The sequence below is a fragment of the Urocitellus parryii genome, chromosome 8 (assembly GCF_045843805.1).
Source record: "Urocitellus parryii isolate mUroPar1 chromosome 8, mUroPar1.hap1, whole genome shotgun sequence".
NCBI classification, from domain to species: domain Eukaryota; kingdom Metazoa; phylum Chordata; class Mammalia; order Rodentia; family Sciuridae; genus Urocitellus; species Urocitellus parryii.
The window spans coordinates 113,608,658-113,614,680 of NC_135538.1; positions in this window are offsets into that span (position 1 = coordinate 113,608,658).

Sequence of the window (6,023 nt, forward strand, 5' to 3'; positions counted from 1 at the left end):
CAGGGGAGGAGGGGAGGCCTGCAGAGCCGCTGAGGCGGGAGGCACAGAGGGGAGCTGGAGAGGCGAGGCCAGAGCCGGGTGGTGCCAGGCAGTGCCCTGAGAAGGTGCCCAGAGAGCAGCACAGGGCCTCACAGCCCGGGACGGGGGGGGGGGGGCTTCTTTTATCTCCAGACAACTGTGGGCCTTCCTCTGGGCCTTGACGGCTGGTCCTCCCCGACGGCTCAGGGAGAGACAGGAGTGGCCGGGTTCCCAGGCAGAGAGAGGGAACAGATTGCTCCTGTCCACCCTGTGGCCCGGCCTCTGGTGACCTTTCCCCACGCCTTCACCTTCACCGGGTCCCCCAGGCCCCAGGGCCCAGCCTCTCAGGGCTCATCCATGCTCCGTGCTCCCCCCACTCCCAGACCCCCACAGGAAACCCCCGGGGAAAAGCCGGCTGGAGACCCACGAGCCGGCCTCAGTTTACCTTTGGGAGGGCCCCCTCCTCTGAAATATATCTAGCTTGTGCCTGGCTGCTGTCCCAGCTAAGGTCACAGCCAAGGTCTACGAGGTCCAACTCCCTGGCCTCATTTCAATCCCTGTCCCTTCTCACTGGGCTCCTCCCGCAGGGCCTTTGACTGGTACCTCCATTATCGGGCACCCACTTCTTCCGAACAGCCCCATGGCTCCCCTCACCCCTCCGCTGAATCTTGGAGGTGGTTTGTTTTGTCTTGGTGCTGGGTGTCGAACCCAGGGATGCTTCACCTCTGAGTTTCTTGCTTTCTTTTTGGTTTTATTACGTTGAGACAGGATCTTGCTAAATTGCCCAGGCTGGCCTCAAACTTGCAGTTCTCCTGCCTCGGCCTCACAAGCCACTGGGATGACAGGTGTGCACCATTGGACCGGCCCCGTCTAGCAAATCTTTGCTTAAATGTCACCATTTCGCAGAGGCCTTTCCTGACCCTCACAGATTCCCCCAAATTGCAACATCCTCACACACTCCCAGGCCCTCCCCTGCTTCATTGTCCTCTTTTTATCACTTAGGCTGATTTATCGTGTTATCTGTCCCCCAGACTAGAATACCAGCTTCCTGACAGTGTGGTTTCTTGTGTTTTGCCTACTGTATACTCCTAGTGTCACGGCCATGCTTGGCCCTAGGAGATGCTCAGTAAGTGGTGCTTGAAGGAATCCACAGGAATTTGCTTTCTGTCCCTCCTGAGCTTGCTCAGGAGCTCTGCTTCACTGGAAGCTAAGACCTGCTGTGCCTCTGGCCCTGCTGGAACTTCAGGCCCAAGTCTGGACAAGATGCAGCTTCCACTGGGCAGGGTGGCTCATGCCTATAATCCTCGTGACTTGGGAGGCTGGGGCAGGAGGATTGCAAGTTAGAGTCTAGCCTCAGCAATTGAGCCCTAAGCATCACAGCAGCAAGACCCTGTCTCAAAATTAAAAAAATAAAACGGGCTGGAGATGTGGCTCAGGGGTTGAGTGTCCCTGGGTTCAATTCCCAGCATCCCTCCTGCCCTCCCCCTACCAAAAAAAAGATGCCACTTTCAGCTGGTACCCAGAGGGGCGGCGGTACAGCAAAGGATGCTTCCCTTACTGCTCTGGCCCTGGGGAGGAAAATTGTCTGCAAACTGGATGCTGTGTGTGTGCGACTCTGCTGACTCCCAGGAAAACCCACCGGGAAAAGAACTGAAAACAGCGCTTTCCTTGGCTTCTCTTTGAAAGGGCCACTTTCTGTGTTTCTGTGACCCCCTCCCCCAGGAGATACCCACCCACCCACCTGAGCACAGGTGTGCGCTGAGCATCCCATCGCCCCCAGCCTGGAGCACTGGAATCACCCAGAGAGCGTCTGAGCAACATTTTAACCCAGTCCCAGTCTACCCTTTGAGCTGAGGGTTGAGGTCATTATTATTATTTTTTTGCAGTACTGGGGGCCAAACCTGGGGCCATAAACAGGCCAGGCAAGCCCTCTACCACTGAGCGACCACCCCAGCTCCCCGCTTTTTAAATTCTTCTGTGATTCTAACGTTCAGCTGGGGTTGGGGACTGGGAGTCCAGGCAATGTCCTGGCCTGGTGGTGAGCTTTGGTGTCCCAGTTCCCATGGAGCACCCAAAGTGAGCAGGGGTACCCCAAGATGCCAAGTCTGGTACCTCCAACCAGCGGAGTTGTGGGTCAGCATGGTTAGACTTCAGTTCACCCAGAAGTTAACTGTTTACACACACACACACACACACACACACACACACGTACACACACACCTGCACACCCCAAACTAGTTCTCGGGGATGGTAGAATTGAAACCAGGATTTCCAAACTCAAATTCGAACTAGAACCACACAGGTACTAAAATTGGTTGCAGGAAGTGTTTGTGGAAATGTGGGCATCATGGGTGGACAGTCTGGGCCCTTCTCAGAGGGGTAGCCTTGGTCTTTTAGGACCTGCTGTTGCCAAGAGGGGACGCAGGCTCCCTGACACCACCTCTTTCTTCCTTATTCTCCCCAAGATAAACTCAGGTGCAGGGATTTAAAATGAAATAATCCATATTTCTGCTTCAAAATCCTGCTGTTACAAATGGCTTGCTGGCCTCAGCTACCCAGCTACCCATCTGTCACGTGTCTCACAGTGGGGTCAGTGCTCCAAACCGTCTCTCGAGGGCAGAGTCCCTTCCTTCCTGTCATCCGTCACAGTCAAGATCATAGGAAATGGCTTTTTCCCCCAGAGCCACGTGCTGATTCACAGCTGATTCCCAGCACTGTCAAGAATCCCTGAAGCTTTGAAATAAAGGTCTGTCCCAAAGGTTGATGCAGCCTTCTCCACCCCAGGCCCCCATTCCAGCAAGGAAGGCGAGCAGAGGGGCAGCCAGGAAGTTCTCCCCCAGGACAAGTGGACAGGTGAACAGGAGGCCTGCGGCCACGTGTGGTCATCGTCTTACACTGGGGTTGGTCCTCCCCAGCAGGCCTTCCCAGTGAGGCCTAAACTCCCACGTAGACCTTGACATCCCCCCCCTAGATTCCCTCCAGACCCGATTAATGTGATGTCAACTTAACTGCAATGGTGGCTTCTTAGGATTTTCTGTTCTCTTTTCATTGCAACGTAGTTCCCCACTGGATCCCAAGAATATAGACCTATATTCTTGTAATTTTCAAGGTCTACAAGAGTCTGGTTTCTTATTAATTTTCTTTCTTTTTAATTTTTCTTTTCTTTTCTTTTGTACAGGGAATTGAACCTTGGGGCGTTTAACCACTGAGCCACATCCCCCAGCCCTTGTAATATTTTATTTTAGAGACAGGGTCTCGCTGAGTTGTTCAGGGTCTCGCTGAGTTGCTGAGGCTGGCTTTGAACTCATGATCCTCCTGCCTCACCCTCCTGAGCCACTGGGATGACAGGCATACACCACAGTGCCCAGCTGATTTCCTGCTAATTTTCTATTAGTTTATCCTACTGCTTGGGGGCATATGCATCTTCCTAAAGTTTTAATTCCTCAGGTGGTGCTACCATCAATAACATTGTATAATTCTAAAAGACATTTTAGCTAGGTGTGGTGGTGCACACCTGTAATCTTGGCAACTAGGACGCCTGAGGCAGGAGAGTTCCAAATTCAAAGCCAGCCTCAGCAATTTAGTGAGGTCCTAAGCAACTTATCAAGACTCTGTCTCAAAATAAAATAAATAAATAAATAAATAAAAAGGGTTAGGAATGTGGTTCAGTGGTTAAACACTCCTGTGTTCCACTCCTGATACCAAGAAACAAAACAAACAAACAAACAAACAAAAAACATAACACATTTCGGCTTATCCATGTATTTCCTAGTGAACATTTGTTGGGTTCCTACCATGTGCCAAGTTTGGGGTTCAGCCATGAATGGATGGGGCCTAGTGCCAATGAGCTGATAGACTACCAGGGGAGAACAGCAAGTGTAGTGGGCAAGTGCTGCCCACTACAGTGTGGTAAGTGCTGCGGGGTGGCCAGAGCAGCAGGTAGCGGGGTCAGTGGGCACTAACTCAGCCCAGAACCAACTGCTTTCTAGCTCTGGAGACACATTGTTGGGTGGCTCAGGAGCATGAATGCCCAGCAAGACTTTTCCTCATTCAATCATTTCAGTGAGCATGCTTTTCACTTCTAGAGGTTCTGTTTTCTTTTCAAATATACCTGTTCTTTTTTCTAGTACTTTCTTTTCATTTGAAAACCTCCCCCCCCCCTTTAAACTTTCTTTCAAATTGCTGTATTATCTTAGGTCCTTCTGTTTTGTCCACTCTGCTGATGGGATATGTCTTCCAATGGCTTGAAGTTTTTGTTTTGTTTTTGGTACTAGAGATTAAACCCAGGGGTACTTTACCAACTGAACCACATCCTTAGTTGTTTTTATTTTTACTTATTTTTTTGGAGACATGGTCTCACCGAGTTGCTGGTCTGGACCTTGCGATCCTTTTGACTCAGCCTGACATGTCAGTGGGATTATAGTTGTGTGCCACTGTGCCTGGCTTGCAGTTTTAATATATCAAGTTTTTTACTTTTTCCTCCTGGTGTCCCTGTGAGCCCTGAGTTGTAGAGATACAGCTATAGCCCAGTGTTACATTTGCGTCTGCTTGGTATTCCTATCGGTCTAGCAGGTTTAACTGACCTATTTTTACCCTCCCCCACCACTTTTGGAAATTGTTGAATTACTCGGAAACCATTTATTAAACATTTACTAGGTGTGTATCCCTATTTGTTGCTATGGAAGATACAATATAATGTATAAATAAAAAAAATTAAATAAAATACAACATAGCTCCCTTCCATGGAATCACTGTGGGAAATGGCCAAATCTACACAAGGTCTGGTGGGGACAGACAAGTTCAGAAGGAAACATAGACAGATGGAGGAAAAATGGAGAGAACACCCAGCCAAGGAAAGGGTCTGCGTGAGGAGGTATCAGGAGGAAGGTGAGGCCAATAACAGCCCTCACCCGATACCCATCAGTCCATCCTGAAGGTACAAGCATGGTGATTCCATTTTCTCTTAGAAATGTGTCATCACCAAGTGCCCTGATGACATTGTTCTGACACCTGCCTAGAAAGCAGGTGATGAGTCCTGCTTCCCCACAGGTGGAAGTTTGAACATTAGAGAAGCAGCTGAAGCAAGTGGAGAGTGGAAAGTAGAAGCTTTATTAAAGGACAGCAGAAAAGACTTCTCCTCAGAGGAAGAAGGGGACCCAAAAGGCAGAATCGGTGGAAGTGGGAGGTCTTCCCTTTTTTATAGCTAAGGTGTTTTTTCAGCTTTCCCACACTCAGATCTTTTATTTCCCCTTATCTTTTAGTGATAGAATGGAAGGCCTAAAAGGTGGGAGATAGGTGGGCAGGAAGGGCCTGGGGCAGCTTTTGATTAGCACCTCCTCATTTGCTGCAGCTGCTTCATTAACATTTCCTTAGGATGGGCTGGGGCTTTGGAGACAATAACATTTCAATTTCCCCAAGTGCTGCTCTGGTTTCCTGGACTCCTTTCTGTATAATGGTCTGGCCTCCATTTTATTTATCTTACTGGCTATTAGACCCGATTTACCTAACTACCTATCTGTAAATCTAGCTTCACTATTATCCTATGAACTTGATTTTCCACACTGAAAAAGCTAAATCGGAATTCAGGCAAAAGGAAATCATTTAAAGCACTCTTGGGAGAGGGAGTGGGGGTTAATGAAAATTGGATTTGAAAGAGAAAACCTGGTAAATCCGAAGGGCTGGAAGGTTTTGTAGTGATTCCATCGGGGCAAGTCTGAGATGAGGAGGTCAAGGTCGGGGAGGGAAGATGGAGCCCTCTATGAAGGGATAGAGACCCGCATGTTTCCAACAAGGAAAGTGTACAGTGTTTGTCCTCCTGAGTGGTGACTGGGAGTGGCTTTTAAAGGGTAAGCTTGGAGGGGAGTCAAAAGGGATCAGAAGGCAGATGTCTGACTATTCTAAAGAACTCTTGCGAAGTACTAGCAGCAACATAAATGCAGGCCAAGGGACTGCCGTCCCTGTCCCTGCCGACTTTAAGATCCGTTTAACAGCGACTTTTATTGAGC